The sequence below is a fragment of the Sarcophilus harrisii genome, chromosome 3, assembly GCF_902635505.1.
Source record: "Sarcophilus harrisii chromosome 3, mSarHar1.11, whole genome shotgun sequence".
Classification (NCBI taxonomy): Eukaryota; Metazoa; Chordata; class Mammalia; order Dasyuromorphia; family Dasyuridae; genus Sarcophilus; species Sarcophilus harrisii.
In genome coordinates, this window is record NC_045428.1 from 240,819,013 (window position 1) to 240,837,545 (window position 18,533).

Consider the following 18,533-nt stretch of genomic DNA (forward strand, 5'->3'; position numbering starts at 1 on the left):
CTTTACAATAATGATAAATTTTTACATATTACATAATTCTTATAAATTTTTTCCCATTTCCTTTGTTGTACACTTTACTCTTTTTTTTTTTTTTATCTTTAAATGCCCTTCATATTATTTTGCTTATTTGAATGTCTTGCCAAGTTTTTCTTTAAAGAGATTTTACCTTCATATTTTTCTTTGCTTTATCAGATAGATGCATCCTTCTTTGTGAGGTTTTACAAACAGTTTTACAGTCTAATCTGGTCTTGGCTTTGTCAAGTAGAGCATATTTGCTTTCTGGCTCTTAAATCTAGGCTCTTTTGGTCTTTGTTGTTGCAGTTGGTTTAAAAAAATTGTAAATGTTTGTTAACTAGGAGAAAAATAAAATTTAATAATTAGGGTTTATGACAGTCTAAACACTGTGCAGTACTCTCTCCCATTGATGCTACTCACAGCCAAATGGAAGGATTGAGGAGTTCCATATTGCCAGAAGTCATGCCCAGCTGTTATAATCTTTGAGAACTTTTGGTCTCCTCCACCTAGTGATGACACATTAGATTGACATAAATAAACAAACAAATAAATAAATGTAAATATATTCTGTACACCTGCTTAAAAGTTTTTTACTCATAATGATAAGAGATAAAAAAAAAAGTATGGAGACTGCTAGTCCAAATAGAGTGTATAACCTTTCATTTGTAACTAGGCTAACTAATAAAACTATAATGCATTGGCTAAATCATTGATCTCTTAGAATCTCAGTTTCTCCATTGTAACCTGAGTAATGATACTTTCCCAAAATCATTTAACCAGGTTGTTAGACTAAAATGAAAACATTTTGAAATGTATTTTGAAATAAATGGTGATTTGTAAAATATAAGAAATCATTATTCATCTTAAGTGTACCTACAGTTCCTACTTTGAACTCTCCCATCCAGCTTTATTAGGCAGATGAGAATGTTGCTTTGTTTTCTTTCTTAATTTAAAAAAATGCATCAGGTATCAGTTATGTTCATAGACTCTATAGTTGGAAGATATTATTGGAGACCTTTGTCCAGTCTTCTCATCACAAGTGGATAAACTGAAGTACAAGGAGGTTGTGACTTGTTCAAATTCACAAAGAGAATAAATATCAAAGTTGGGATTTGAACCCAAGTCCTCTGACATTCCAGACCTTTTTATACTATGCTGTCTCATGTGTGCTAGTTATTGTAGAATTTGAATTGTAGAGTGACGACTGATATTTGTCCTTTGTTCTCAAAGAGAACCATGACATCAGGGAGATATTGCCATGACATGCAAATGAATTAGATTTAAGTGAGGGAGGGAGGCAAGGTCAGCTGCCTCACTTTCCCCTTCAGAACCATCTGAGTCCAGTGGCCAGATATAGATCAGGATGACTAGATGGTCTTGTGAAGCCCTAGTGAGTGACCTTGGCCTTTTTTAAGTTAAGGTTTTAGAGTTGTATAAAAGTAGATAGCCCCAATTTGTAGATTTTTAAGCAGATATAGTGATGGATTCATAGGTAGTATGAAATTAGTTAGATACCCTTTGTGGATTCTGTATTGGTCATGCACTTTTTCTGGGAGTCATGATTAAAAGTTAAATGGCTCTCATCTTTATGATAAAGACTAAAAGTGCCCTGACTGGTATTCAATATCTTTTGTAGTTTGGTTAGAATCTGGCCTGCCACAGTATGTATGCCAAGCAAATGAGATAAGACATAGAAAGTTATTTGTAACCTCAATGTACAGTTGTAATATGAAGACTTATAATTATTAGCTTCATTCTGCTCTAGTTACTGTCCCTGAACAAATCATATTCTAACCTTTTTTGCTCATGCTGCAATGTCTATATTATTTCTCCTTACTTCTGCGTGTTTGAATTATTTCCATTGTTCAAGGTCCAAACTTTTTCTGATTTCTTAGGTAATTTCAAAGCATAATTTATTCCTATATTAAGCTTTTCCTGATCTTTCCAACTCCCCAATTATTCACTTTCCTTTTGGAAATCACTTTGTATATGTGTGGCTTATATTTAGACAGTTAGGTGGGATATGTAGAGCTTTTCTGGGCCTGGAGTCAGAAAGTCCTGAGTTCCAATTTGGCCTTATATGCTTTCTACCTGTGTGACCTTGGACAAGCCACTTAAACTGCTTGTCTCACTTTCCTCATTTTTAAATGGAGAAAATAATAGTAATTGCCTCACAGTATTGTTGTAAGGATAAAATGAGTTAGTATTTGTAAAGTGTAAAGCATTCGTCTGGCTTCCCCTCTCCCTCCCTCTCTCCCTCCTTCCCTGCCGCCTTCTCTCTCTCCTTCCTTCCCTCCTTCCCTCCCTTCCTCCCTCCCTCCCTTCCCTCTTTCCTTCCCTCCTTCCTTCCCTCCCTCCTTCCCTCCTTCCTTCCCTCCTTCCATCCATCTCTGTAGTGCTATATAAATGTTGTTTATTATTATTTATTTGTGTATATATTTGCACAGAAAACAAAATACAAATCAAAAGATTTTTGATTTTCTCCGAAATAAAACCCTAAACTTGAATTTGCGGGATACATAGTTGGTAAATTTATTAGTTCTAATGACCAAAAACAAATTAGGCATATTAGCTCTGATGCATAGAACCTTCTTTTTGAAGCCTTTCCTTTGCTAAGGTCTTCTTTTCTTTTTCTACCCTATACATGTAAATTACCCTGTATATGTTTTGTACATACTTATACATGTGCATATCTTCTCAGATTAAATTAAATCCTTAAGAATAAAGATTACATTATTTTTATCTTTGTATCCCTAGCTTCTAGAATATTATCTAGAACATAATAGGTGTTGAGTTTTTTTTTTTTTTAAATAAATGCTCACTTACTTATTGATTGAAAAAAAGTCAAACAAAAAGTCCACTATAACTCCAAGGAAAAATCAAAGCATTTTCTTGAATTTTGGTATCAAACATTATACATTGCTTCAAATATCTAAATTTGGGGGGAAATGTAGAAATTTTATGTTGGAGATTTATTCTGTATTTCTTTATGCCCCACTTAAGAGAACATTAGACCTTTGTTGAATGTGTGTGTGTGTGTGTGTGTGTGTGTGTATGTGTGTGTAAATGAATAAAAAAAAACACCATTCTGAGTTTCACCTAAAATGATATTATTTGTCTCAGTTGTAATAAGGTGTTTTTTTTTAACCCATAAGAAGATAATTATAGAAAATCTTCATTTGGTTTATAGACTATTAAGAACATACCAGGAAGCTGGGGGACCCTAAAAAGAATTTTTGTAGGCTTGGCTTTGATTTCTTGAGTCTGTAATTGTAATAACTTTAAAGTATTTTGACTGACTAGAGAAAGTTTTTTAGCAAGCATAACATTAAGAATCATTTTTATGTGGGAAAAGCCTGCTTTAAAAAATGGGACAAAGATGATATTGCATGTAACTTTTTTTGTTAAAGTGTTTAACACGCACTGAAATGTTACTTCATTGGAATTTGAAAATAGGTTTTTTTCTTCTTTCTCTGGTCTATTCTTCTCATGCCTAAATGGGAAAAAAAAAACAGAAAAACAAAACAACCAAACAACAGTTTGGTAGGAACAGATGGCAGCTCTGGGCATTTATTCTGCAATAATTTTGGATTACCAAGTGGGGGATGATTGCACTCATTCTTCTAATATGGTAAAGGCTAATGGGGAGGAGAGAGGTTCCAATTTGACATCAGGTAAACATAAAAATCCTAAATTTAGGCCTCCTAGATCTATTATGCAAGATCGATTTTCATAGGGATATTTAATTTGGAAACATGCTCAATTGTTCAAAAAGTTGGGATTTCTACATTTTTAATTAATACCTGATATACTTAGATTCTGTGATGAAGAATTAAATTGATATTGGTGGAAAACATGTTTTTCCTATAAAACAATGGATACATTCTTTTTTTTTTTTTTTTAATAAGCAAAGAACTCCAAATTTCTGAAGATTAAATTACAGAGAAGTGATTACTCTAGAAATTGGATCATTTCATTTTCAGGAGATAAGGGTAGCAGGATAAATTTTTGAATAAGGAAAGAAACCATCTATCTAGATAGATTTTAAAGATGAGGAAACCTAGACAAATTGAGTGATACCCAAAGTCATTTGGAAGATGAGATGGTGTTCATCCCTAGGCCCTTTGACCCAAGGTCCAGCGCTATTTCTGTTGTACTACACTCTCACTTTGAAGGAAAATTAAGAGTTGGAAATATTTGGAAATAAAAAGCAAATGATTTATAATGTCAAAATCTGAAAATAGGCATGAATATAATGGAAAATGGCAAAATCTTCAAAGTTTATCAAAATAGAAAAAAACCCATAGGGGACTTAAGTCTTATGCTGTTTGAAGGGCAAGCATGTAGTTCTAGGTTGATGATTGCAAAATTATCCTGTCCTACTAAATTTTTCACCCAAAATTCCATAACATGGATAACTTTGTTGATAACTATAATTACAAAAAATATATCATTTGCAGTAGAAAAGGCTTATGATATTTCTGTTTTAAAAAAAAAACCCACTAGAAAACAGGAATAAATGGACCTTTCTTTAAAACTGATTTAGGAGGATTTATCTAAAATCAAGAGGTAGCATTTGTATGTAGCAGTGAAAAACTAAAATCCTTTCCATTAAAATTTGACATAATACTAGAATTACTAGAAATAGAAATTGGAGGAATAAGCATAAAGAAACAAAATTCTTTATTTTTGCAGATGATATGATAGTTTATTTAAAGAACTTTATCAAATTACCATAAAATTAATTTAAATAATAACAAAATTGCAGAACAAAAAATAAATCTACATAAACCATCAACAATTCTATATAGTACCAACATAACTTAACAGAAAGAGGTAGAAAGAAAAATTCCATTTAAAATGATTATAGATTGTATAACGTACCTGGGAGTCTATCTTCTAAGGTAAATAAGAATTACATAAATACAACTGCAAAAATGGACAAACAAGTAATTGGAAAAATGTTAATTGCTTAGGAGTAGTATGAGACAATGCTAAAAATATCAGACTACCTAAATTTCTTAGTCAATGCTATATCAAACTACTAAAAGGCTTACTTTACAGAATTAGAAAAAATAGTAAAATTCAAACAGAGGCAAAAAAGATCAAGAATTTCAGAGCAAGTTGGGGTAGCTAAGTGGTGCAGTGTATAGAGCACTGGCCCTAGTCAGGAAGACCTGAGTTCAAATGTTTTAAATACTTAACACTTAACCAGCTGTGTGACCCTAGGCAAGTCAATTAACCCCAGTTGCTTCTCCTCTTCCCTCTACCCCTCCAAAAAAAAAGATTCTTGCGGGAAACAGTGAAAAGAGGGAGGAGTTTACGAGGACACAGAAGTGCCAGAAACTCAAACTGTATTACAAAAAAGGATTCTAGTTAGTATATGTATAAAAATCAATGGAATAGATCAGGTACCCAAGCATATAGAAATAAACAAATCTAATGTTAGTTCAGTATTCAGTAAACAGAAAGATCCTTATTACTAGAATTCATTATTGGGTTTTTTGAACATGGCCAATGAGGGAATTTATTTTGCTTGACTATGTATCTTTACTACAAGGAGTTTGTTTTTCCTTTTTTTCCAATAGTCTTGGAGGAGGGAAGGATGTTAAAAATGACACTTTAATTAAAAAAAAAAAAAGGTACAAAGACAAAAACAAAATAATAGTGTTTGAAAAGTGGGCATGTAGCCTGCATTGTAATTTTTTAAATGTACCTATAATTTTATTTCTTTTGATGATTCTATGCCTATAATTAAGTTATATGTTTAAATGAATGTATACAATCTAGTTAAAATACTACTGTCTGGGACTCAGAATTTAGGACTTGGTTAATGGCCACTAAATTCTGCTGACTAATGCTTTTTTCATTGATAATGGTATCAAAATTTTTTTCTTTTTAAATACATGACCTTAGTCACATTTTATGGATAAGGTTCAGGTTAGATGATTAGTTCCTAAATTAGTGACTCTAGACTTTCACTGTTTGCATATAAAACAATACATGTTATGGGCTGAGGCTTGAGTTGATGCACTGAGGTCCCAAGTACGTGAGGCTAAATAGTAATTGGACTACACTCTATTAATATACATGCTTGGATAAAGAATGGCCTCCACCCACTCTCTGTGCAAGTCCTGATGTGTTGTATAGGAAATGACGATTTTGGTGGGTGGAGGCAGAGAAAGAGACAGGAAGAGAAGCTGGGAGAGATTGAGTCTGGGTTACATACTCCCAGCTGCTGGTCGTGTGTCTTCTGGGCTAGCTAGCTTCTTGACTCAGCTACACACATTGCTATCGCCGATTCTCTTCCACCTCCGATCTTTCTTGACTGAGAATAAAGACTGAAGATTTTCCCCTAACCTGAATTCCTGACTCCAGCTGATTTTAAAATACCCAGTCTTCACAAATACACAGTCTTCACAAATACACACTTTTTAGGTTTCAATTTCAGTGTACCATTTTTTCAGCTATTATTTTCATTTCTGTATGGCAAACATTCTCCAATACATTCATAATTATAATTAAAAGCATGATCACTCTTCAATGCTTTTAGTCAAAGTGAAAAAATTCCTTAAACTTTCTATTTTAATTGAGAATTTTAAATGTCCTTCAGAGTATCACATTAGAATAAAAATTTATAGTTACCTTGCCTTTACCCCACGCTATAATCTCCCAAACCTTCACAGATACTTTTTTTTTTAATTGATGAGTTTTGTTTTTAAAACACTCCGTATATCCATGTTCCCTTCCTCACCTAACAAGAAATGCCTTTTGACAAAGAATAAAGAAGAAAAAAAATCACATAAATTAAACCAACCAACATGCCATATCTAATAGTTTATGCAGCATTTCATACCCATAAGAACTCCATCCCTTCACTCTATAAAAAAAAGGAAGGAAAATGTATTTTAAAACTCTTCTGCATCTAAGTTTATTCCTTAAAGAGCATTCAGTTTCATTTTTAGGGTTGTTTGGATATTGCTGGCATCATGGATATTATTTCCTGCTTCTCTCTCTTTCATTCTACATTAGTTCTGTTTTTGTTCTGCTCGTGCTTCAATGAATTCTTGACAGTCATCATTGTATATAGCATCATAATATTCTACAATTCAATATAATAAAATTGTTTGTCTTTATACCAGTTAATGGGCATTCTCTTTGTGTCCACTTCTTTGCTACCACAAAAAATGCTGTTAGGAATATTTTGATGTATATGGGATCTCTCTTTTTCTCTCTGGAATATGTTCTGTTCCATGTTTGTCTTGGCCATAATTGTGAAAGATAATTAACAAGCTACAATTAAAATGCCCAGTAAACATAATTCTAATCCTCTACCAAAATAATGTTATAAACCCTGTGGATGACAAACTCTATACTGTGTTCTTTAGCCAAAAAATGTAAGAGAATTTTGTAACTAGCAATAAGATTTTATTAAGTGTTTATTATATGTCAGGAAACTGTGCTGATAATTCAGAGAAATGCAAACCCAACCCTTGCTTTCAAGGAGTTCACAGTCACTATGTACAAATAAGATAAATATAAGATAAACTGGAAATAATCAAAAGAAAGAGTACACTAGAATTAAAGAAGATCAGGAAAAGCTTCTTGCAGAGATTTGAATTTTAACTGGAATTTGAAAGGTGTCAAGAGATAGAGATGAGAAGGGACAAAGTTCTTCTAGTCATTGAAAATGCCCAGAGTTGGAAGACAGGAAATATCTTGTGGGAAGAACAGCAAAGGAAACCAGTATCAGTGGATCTCAGAGTATATTGTCTGAAGACTAAAAAGAATCCTATAAGGGCCCAGGGTTAAAAATCAAGAAGGTCTTGAAAAAGATAAATAGAAGATATTATAATTGATCATGGAGGGTAATGGAAACCACTGGAGTTCTTTGACCTGTATTGTGGAATTAGTTTGACAGCTGAGTGGAGAATGAACTGGAATGAAGAGAGATTTAAGGCAGGTAGATATGTAAAACAACAGAAATAGCTGTTGATGAAATGGTAAAGAATTGAGGATGAAAACCTTAGTTTTTCTTTTTTTTCTTTTTTTTATATTTACAGGTTATATGCATGGGTAACTTTACAGCATTAACAATTGCCAAACCTCTTGTTCCAATTTTTCACCTCTTACTCCCCCACCCCCTCCCCTAGATGGCAGGATGACTAGTAGATGTTAAATACATTAAAATATAAATTAGATACACAATAAGTATACATGACCAAAACGTTATTTTGCTGTACAAAAAGAATCAGACTTTGAAATATTGTACAATTAGCTTGTGAAGGAAATCAAAAATGTAGGTGGGCATAAATATAGGGATTGGGGATTCAATGTAATGGTTTTTAGTCATCTCCCAGAGTTCTTTCTCTGGGCATAGGTGGTTCAGTTCATTACTGCTCCATTGGAAATGATTTGAAAACCTTAGTTTTTCAAGCTTGAATGAGAGGATGGTGGTACGCTCAATGAGAAAGTCGGGAAGAGGGGAGTGTTTAGGAGGGGAAATAATGAGTTCAGTTTTGGACATGTTAGGTTTAAATGTCCAATAGGCATATGGAATGGGAGGCTGGAGGTCAGCACAAAAATAGATTTGAGAATCATTAGCATAGAGATGATAATTGAATCCATGGAAGCTGATGAATTTATTGAGTGAAATAGTATAAAGGGAGAAGGGAATCCAAGACAGAGCACTGGGGATGCTCAGGTTAGACGATCTGATTTTAATAAATGTTCAGCAAAGAACACTGAGGAGGAACAGTCAGAAAGGTAGGAGAACCAGGAAATAATATGAGAACCTAGAGAGAAGAGACTGTTAAGAAGATGGTGATCAGCAATGTCAAAGGCTGCAGAGAGGTTAAGAAGAATAAGTAAAGACTTCTAGATTTAGCAATTAAGAAATCATTAGTAACTTTGGGGAAGGCAGTTTCAGTTATGATATGAAGAAAGTGAGAGGAAAGGAAGTAGAAGAACCTTTTGCAGTTGACTATAAGGAATTATACAAGCAAGGAGGAAAAATATGGGATGATAGTCAAGACAGATGAATCAAACAAGGGTTTTGTTTGTTTGTTTGTTAGTTTTTGAGGATTAGACAGGGTAATAATCTGGGAAAGAACTGAGGAGTGGAAGGATTTGAGGTCATGGTGAGGAGGAAGAACAGGGTTTGGGGATGTAAGGCAGAGGAAGAAGTAGCAATGACAATAGATTGTGTTTGGATAAAAAATTTCAAGAGTTTATGAGCATGAAAGTGGTATTTTTGTGGATGATGGTAAGATCAGGTATATCAGCATCTTTATTGATAAGATGGGATGAAGGAGCAGATCATGTAAAATAAGTATGTTGTGGATCTATGAGATTTGTGTGTTTCAGGGAACATCTGTATATACAGAAGTCCTCTTGTTTGAGGGCAGGATTTGAGAAGAAAAATACTGTGAATCAGGCATTGAATTCACTGAGGAAGAAAGGAGAATTTCCTGGAGGAAAATAGACAACAGTGACCAAATTTGCTTAAAAAAAAATGGTGTTGCATTGAGTCTTACTCTGGTCAGCTCTTTAGTTGTTTGCTGTTGGTAGGAAACAAGATTTTAAATCATTCAATAATTAAGAAAAGGAGACTTACTTAGAGGAAACATGCAGAGCAAGGATATTCAGAGGGGACACCCTGTTTGCTTTTTTGCATAGTTTTTTGGAATTGGTAATACTACTGATTTAAGCTTCTTCTGCAAGAAGCAAGAGTTTTGGGGACCAGTTCATTAGCCACATTAACTAATTGAGCCAGTTAATCGACCAAGAATCAAGGAGGAGCTTGATTTCTCTTAAAAGATAGAACTGGTCTTCCCTGTGGGATAGTACCTTAGGAAGATCTGTTCCAGGTAGGGCCCTAAGAAATATGTTCCTCCATGCACAAAAGGCTATAAAACTATGCATACCCATTGATCTGGCAGTATCACTACTAGATTTGTACCCCAAAGAGATCATAAAAGACAGGAAAAGACCCACGTGTGCAAAAATGTTTGTGGCATTTTGTGGTGACAAAAAATTGGAAATTGAATGGATGCCCATTGACTGGGAAATGGCTGAATAAATTATGCTATGAATGTAATGGAAAATTATTGTTCTATAAGAAATGATGAGGCTGATTTCAGAAAAGCCTGGAAAGACTTACATGAACTGAAGCTGAGTGAAGTGAACAGAACCAGGAGAATGTTGTACACAATAACAAGATCATGTGATGATCAACTATGATGAACTTAATTTTTTCAATAATATAGTTATTTAAGGCAATTCCAATAGACTTGGGATGAAAGTACTTCTGTATCCAGAGAGAGAACTATGGAGACTGAATGCAGATTGAAACATATTATTTTCACCTTTTTTTGTCTGTTTGTTTGCTTTTCCTTGTAATTTTTCTCTTTTCTGATTTTTCTTTCACAACATGACCACTATGGAAATATGTTTAAAATGATTGTACATATATAACATATCAGATTGCCTGCTATCTTGGGGGAGGAAGGGAGGTTAGAGGGAGGGAGAAAAAAAATTGGAACTCAAAATCTTATAAAAATGAATGTTGAAAACTATTTTTACATGTAACTGGAAAATTAAAATACTATTGAATAAAAAAATATTGTTCCTATTACAAATGATAATATTAACTCTGGTTCACTGTCTTGTTATGGTAGAGGGGCTTGTGCAATTCAGTGAAAAACGAATTATGCCATGCAGGGTTCAAAATGGACAGATCATAGTGGAGAGTTCTAACTTCCACCAAGGACATAGCAAACTATTCCAGTATCTTTGCCAAGAAAACCACATGAATAGTATTAAAATGATAAAAGTTGTGATGACTGCCTTAGCACCCTGGATACCTTAGAATCAGCTGGAGTTAAGATAAGCAAAAGCCCTTGGTCTTTATTCTTGGTCTTTAAAAGTAGGATTGAATTGGATGGACACAGAATCTCCACGACCTCCTTCTTCCTCGTCTATCGCCAAAGTGACTCTGGCTAGTCTTTCTCCATCCCCTAGGCCCTCCTACAATTCTCGGTATACACCACTTATTGAGCCAACACAGGAGAGTGGGAGGGGCCATTTTCCAAGCATATGCTTATAGAGTATTGTCCAATTGGTAGTTAGCCTTAAGTGCTCGGTTGTTAGACCTCAGTGCATGAACTCAAGAGTTTAAGCCCTTTACAAGAAGTGACATTGGAAGATGATCATAGGAGACTAAAATGCTAAAGTAGAAAACTAAAGGTAGTTGGAACATAAGGCAACTTTGGCCATAGAGTACAAAATGAAGCAAGGCAGAAACTAATAGAATTTTGTCAATATGGTCATAACAAACACTCTTCTAAAGCAACCCAAAAAACAGTTTTACATGTGGATCTCATCAGATGGTCAATATAGAAATTAGAGTGATTATATACTTTGCAGCCCAAAGTGAAGAAGCTCTATACAGTCAGTTAAAACAAAATCTGGAGTTGACTGTTACTTAGATTATGAGCTTCCTATTGCAAAATTTAGACTTAAATTAAAGAAAGTAGGGAAAACCATCTGACCATATAGGTATGATCTAAATAACATCCTTATGAATATGAAATGGAAGTGATGAATATAGGTTTATCTATTAGACAAAATGTCTGAAGAATTATGGACAGAAGTTTGCAAAATTGTAAGAGAAGGCATTAATATTCCAAAGAAAAATAAAGCAAACCAAGAAAGCAAAATGACTGTTTGATGAGGCTTTACAAAAAGCTGAGAAGAAAGGAAAGCAAAAGGGAAAGGAGAAAGGGAAAAATATGCCCAACTAAATGCAGAATTCCAGAGAATTGCAAGAAGAGATAAGAAAGTTTTCTTAAATGAACAATTCAAAGAAATCGAAGAAAGTAGGATTGGAAAGTCAAGAGATCTCATCAAGAAACTTAGACATATCATAGGAAAGTTTCATGCAAAAATGGGCATGATTAAAGACCACAAAATAAAAGATGAAGAGATTTAATAGAAGCAGAAAAGATTAAAAAGTATCAATAAGACACAAAAGAACTATACAAGAAATATCTTTTTTTTAAATTTCATACTATTTTTTATTTATTTATTTATTTATTTATTTTTATTTAATAGCCTTTTATTTACAGGTTATATGTATGGGTAACTTTACAGCATTAACAATTGCCAAACCTCTATACAAGAAATATCTTAATGTTAGCTGTAAAAATCATGATCTGGCTACTGCTGTAAAGCTAGATGTCATGAAGAATGAAGTCAAGTGGACCTTAGGAAACATTGCTAGCAATAAGGTGAGTGGAGATGTTGGAATTCCAGTTGAACACTTTAAAATTCTAAAAGATGATGCTGTTAAAGAGCTGAACTCAATATGCCAGCAAATTTGGAAAACACAATAGTGACCATATATCAGTTAATGTTCCAATTCTAAAGAAGAGAAATATCAAGAAATGTTCAAATTACTAAACAATTGCATTCACTTCAAACACCAGCAAGGTTATGCTTAAGATTCTGCAAGTTAGTCTTCAGCAATATGTGAACTGAGAATTAACTAAAGAGCAAATTGTGAGTAATTGCTGGATTATGGGAGAAAAACAAACAAACAAGGGAGTTCCAGGAAAACATCTACTTCTGCTTCATTGACTATACTAAAAGTCTTTGATTATGTGGATCACAACAAAACACTTGTGCAGCAAGTGTTTCAAGAGATGGGAGTACCAAATCATCTTTTGAAAAATTTACATTGGGGCCAAAAAGCTATAGTTAGAACCAAACATGGAACAACTGAATGGTTTAAGATTGGAAAAAGTACTAGGATAGGGCTGCATATTGCCATCTTATTTAACTTATATGCAGAGTACATCATATGAAGTGTCAGATTGGATGAAAGAAGAGCTAGAATTAAGGTTGCCAGGAGATACATCAACAATCTCAGATATGCAGATAATATCACTCTGATGGCAGAAAGTGAAGAAGAATTAAGAAGCTTCTTAATTAGCTTCATTTCTAAAATATAGAGAGAATTGACACAAATTTTTTTTTTTTTAATTTAATAGCCTTTTATTTACAGGATATATACATGGGTAACTTTACAGCATTAACAATTGCCAAACCTCTTGTTCCAATTTTTCACCTCTTACCCCCCCCACCCCCTCCCCTAAATGGCAGGATGACCAGTAGATGTTAAATATATTAAAATATAACTTAGATACACAATAAGTATACATGACCAAAACATTATTTTGCTGTACAAAAAGAATCAGACTCTGAATTATTGTACAATTAGCTTGTGAAGGAAATCAAAGATGCAGGTGTGCATAAATATAGGGATTGGGAATTCAATGTAATGGTTTTTAGTCATCTCCCAGAGTTCTTTTTCTGGGTATAGCTAGTTCAGTTCATTACTGCTCCATTAGAAATGATTTGGTTGATCTCGTTGCTGAGGATGGCCTGATCCATCAGAACTGGTCATCATCTAGTATTGTTGTTGAAGTATATAATGATCTCCTGGTCCTGCTCATTTCACTTAGCATCAGTTCGTGTAAGTCTCTCCAGGCCTTTCTGAAATCATCCTGTTGGTCATTTCTTACAGAACAGTAATATTCCATAATTTTCATATACCACAATTTATTCAGCCATTCTCCAACTGATGGACATCCATTCAGTTTCCAGTTTCTAGCCACTCACAAATTTTTAAGAATACAAGTTATCCTCCAATTGATAAATGGTCAAAGGATATGAACAGACAATTTTCAGATGAAATTAAAACCATTTCTAGTCGTATGAAAAAATGTTCTAAATAACTATTGATCAGAAATGCAATTTAAGACAATTCTGAGGTACCACTATAGATCTCTCACATTGGCTAAGATGACAAGAAAATGTGATGATAAAAATTGGAGAGAATGTAGGAAAATGGGAACACTAATACATTGTTGGTGGAGTGTAAACTGACCCAACCATTCTGGAGGGCAATTTGGAACTATGCCCAAAGGCAATCTGTGCCTGCCCTTTGATCCAGCAGTGTCTCTACTGGATCTGTCATCCAAAGAGATCATAAAAGAGGGAAAGGAACCCACATGTGCAAAAATGTTTGTAGCATCCCTTTTTTGTAGTGGCAAGGAACTGGAAACTTAGTGAATGCCCATCATTTGGATAATGGCTAATTAAATTATGATTATATAAATAATATGGAATATTATTGTTCTAAAAGAAATGATCAGCAGGGTGATTTCAGAAAGGCCTAGAGAGACTTACATGAATTGATTATAAGTGAAGTGAGCAGAACCAGGAGATTATTGCATATGACAACAGCAAGAATATATGATGATCAATTCTGATGCATGTGGCTTTTTTCAGATGATTCAGGACAGTTCCAATGGTCTTGTGATGAAGAGAGCCATCTGTATCCAGAAGAGTACTGTGGGGATTGAGGGTGGATCACAACATAGTATTTTTACCTTTTTATTATTGTTTGCTTACATTTTGTTTTCTTTCTCATTTTGTTTTCCTTTTTGACCTGATTTTTCTTGTGCAGCAAGATAGTTGTGGAAATATGCACAGTAGAATTGTACATGTTTAACATTGGATTACTTGCCATCTGGAGGGAAGGAGTGGGGGAAAGAGAAGGAACAAAATTTGGAACAAAAGGTTTTGCAAAGGTGAATGTTGGAAATCATCTATGCATAGATTTTGAAAATAAAAAGCTTTAATCTAGAAAAACAGAACAAAAAAGAACCATTTATGTATCAAGCAGTCCACTACATGTGACTCTAGGGAAAGTACAAAGGTGATTATGACATTGTTTCTATCTTCATAAAGCTTCCAGTATTTCATTTTATAGTAACATCTTGGAATGTTTATAATTTTCAGAAAATAGAGTAAGGTATAATACAGGGATGGATCATTTGTATCCATTAAAACTATATTTTATCTAGAAATGAAAACTAAAACCATTACTTAATTAAAAAAATAAGAAACGATCAACAGGATGATCTCAGAAAGGCCTGGGGAGACTTTCATAAACTGATTCTAAGCGAAGTAAATAGAATCAATAGAACATTGTACACAGCAATAACAAGATTATGTGATGATCAGTTGTGATGGACATGGCTCTTTTCAGCAATGAGATGATTCAGGTCAGTTCCATAAACTTGTCATGGAGAGAGCCATCTGAATCCCGAAAGAGGACTGTGAGGACTGAATGTGATCCCTTTTGGATCTGATTTTTCTTGTACAGCATGATAATTGTTGGAATATATATATATATATATATATATATATATATATATATATATATATATATATATATATATATATATATATATATATATATATGAATTGCACATGTTTAACACATATTAGGTTACTTGCTCTCTAGGGGATGGGATGAGGAAAGGGAGGAAGAAAAAACTTGGAACACAAGTTTTTCCTACAGCGAATGTTGAAAACTGTCTGCATATGTTTTGAAAATAAAAAGCTATTTTTTCAAAAGAACATTCTTTATTATGGTAATAGAGAAGATGTGTCAGGTTTTATATTGTTGGGCTCTGAGATCATTGTAGATGGTGATGGCAGCCATGAAATTAAAAGATGCTTGTTCCTTGGAAGGAAAGCCATGGCAAATTTGGACAGAATACTAAAAATCAGAGACATCACACTGCCAACAACAGTTTATATAGTCAAAGCTATGGTTTTTCCAATAACGATATATAGCTGTGAGAATTGGACTTCAGGGAAAGCTGAGTTCTGCAGAATCAATGCTTTTGAATCGTTCTAGAGAAGACTTTTGGAAATCCCTTTGACAGCAAAGAAGTCAAATCAATCAGTACTTAAAGAAATTAATTCAGGTTATTAATTGGAAGATCATACTGAAGCTGAAACTTAAAATACTTCAACCACATAATTAGAAGATGGAACTTTTAAAGAAAAGAATCCGATCTTGGGAAAAGTTGAAGGCAAAAAGAAAGGGAGGCAACAGAGGATGAGATAGATAGATCATATAGAGTATCATGGGAACTTGGACAGATTTTGAGAGATAATGGAGGATAGAAGGGTTTGACTATAGGGTCATAAAGAGTCAGACACTTAATGACTAAACAACACCAATAGCAATAATATTAGAATATTTTTGGAGAAATGTCTTCTGAAAATCTCCTTGTTTACTCTCTTTAAGGAATATGGAATAACACTGTTAAAATGTTATTTATTAATATTTTATAGTATAAATGAAGTCTTAGTGCTATTTTATTCAAACTTTTTTTCAGTCATGTCTGACTCTTCCTGGACCCATTTGACATTTTCCCGACAAATAGAGGCTGTTTGCCATTTCCTTCTCTAATTCATTTTTACATATAAGGAACTGAGGCAAACAGGGTAAATCAACTTGCCCAGGATAACAACTACTAAGTATTTGAGGCTGATTTGAATTTGGGAAGATCTGTCTCCCTAGCTCTAAGGTGTACCTAGCTGTCCTTTAGTGCAATATGTTTCGACAACTGTATTTGTAGTTAGCCTAGTTAGGAAAAAAGACAGGCCTTAGTTAAGGAAAGATAGTCTTTTCTATGATAATTTCAAGAGTGTTTGAGTAAAGCTCAAAGATAGTGTGATATTCTTAATGATCTATTGTTTCTTATACCTTAGAAGTAGAAATAGTATATCAGCATTTTATTCATGTCAGATAAATTACTTTGTCTATATATTTGACATTTACCACATGTCTTCCTGGTTTAGCAAGTCAACTTGCATTTTTTTTTCAGGAATGGAGAAAAATCACATTGGATAAAGCCCATAATAAAGTGTCCAAAAAATCTTCTACCCATAATTTAATTTACAGCATCTTTTAAACAAAATAATAACAACTTTCACATGATTCATCTTTTCATCTAAGAGACTTAAAACTTAAAGTATACAAGATTCAATTAAACCTAATAGCATCTCTGCAAAGTAGTAAGATATATAATGAAATCATTTTAATTACCATTAAAATGATATAAGGGACACATAACACAGCAGCAATGACTTTACATTTGGGTTGTGCTTTTCTTCTGAGGACTTAAATGCTTTTGAAATATTAGATGGTAACATGTGCTATTCTTTTTTTGATGGGGGAGGGGTTGGAAAGAGTGAGGAATGGAGGGGGAAATTGTACTTAGAAAATCTTGGATCAGACAACAGCAGCAGTACAATCTAGTTGCATAACCAAAATGTGTGACTTCACGAAAGATCAGATAACAGAGTTTGAGGCATTCCAGATGTTTGACTGAATAGGAGATGGAAAGATCTTATACAGCCAGCCTGGGGATGTGATGTAAACCCTGGGCCAAAATCCTACCAATGGTAAAGTGCTCAAAGTCTTTGGGGATCCCAAGAGTGATGAGATGAGTGTGAAGGTGCTAGACTTTGAATCCTTTCTGCAATGCTGCAGACTGTAGCAAAAAATAAGGCCTAGAACCTCTATAAAGACTTTGTAGAAGGGCTCTGGGTGTTTGATAGATAAGGGAATGGTACTGTCAACAGAAATGAAATACATTATATCCTCATCATCCTAGGTGAAAAGATGACAGAGGAAGAAATGGAAGTGTTGATGGGAGGGCATGATAACAGCAGTGGTTATGTCATTTATGAAGACCTAGTCTAAATGGTGCTTAATAACTGAGAACAACTATTCTTTCTACAAAGAAGCTCCTGACTTCTTGTCTGCCTTGAATTAACCTTGTGCTTTTAACTCCTAAGAATGTAGAAAGACAATGGTCAATTCCATTGCAGACTAAATCAATCCCTTGAATTAGCTCTAAGAAAAGACAAAATTTTGCTAATTAGCCACAAGTACACAAATTATTAGTAAAAGGGATAAAGGTTGGATAATTGTGTTATTCTTCCAGGTGGTACTGATGGGGTAGGGAGGCTATAATTTTATTCTCTACAGAGAGGAAACGCTGATTTTTAGATAGGATTGATGACATTGAATATGACACCGGAGTATGAGACTTTACAATATGTCTATGATCTGAGCATTAGCTTAGGTAAATTCATGGGAGATTTATCCTTAAATTAGGTGTAGAGTGGTGAGTTTTGCAGTTGTAATGGTTTCTAGGGGTGGCTAGGTATCACAATAGAGAGAGAACTGAGCTTAGAATTGGGAAGTCTCATGTCCATGAGTTCAAACTTCACCTTCAACATGTATTATTAGCTCTATGACCCTGGACAAGTCACTTAACTCTCCTTCAGTTTCCTCAATCTGTAAAATGAATTGAGGAAGGAAATGGCAAACCACTTTGTATCTTTATCAAGAAAATCCCAAATGGGGTCATGAAAAATTGGATATGACTGAAATAACAAGTACAATGAGAGATAATTGTGAACTATCTCTTAAGCATCATCTACTCAGTCAGAGAAGCCTTGTGATTTGTCTAGGTGGTAGAGAGTACTGATTTTGGTAAAGTAAACTGAAATGCTCATCAGATTTGCAAATGGCACAATGAACAACAATTAGCATCTAGAAGAATTCTCCTAGGCAAAAG

General features: G+C 34.0%; 1 protein-coding gene and 1 pseudogene across 6 annotated transcripts in view; both read left to right on the plus strand.

The window, feature by feature from the left end:
• The window catches only part of TIAM1 (TIAM Rac1 associated GEF 1), a 271,388-nt gene that overhangs the window by 112,870 nt on the left and 139,985 nt on the right, over nt 1–18,533 (plus strand). The window lies entirely within an intron of this gene.
• LOC116422339 lies at nt 16,407–18,210 on the plus strand (annotated as a pseudogene).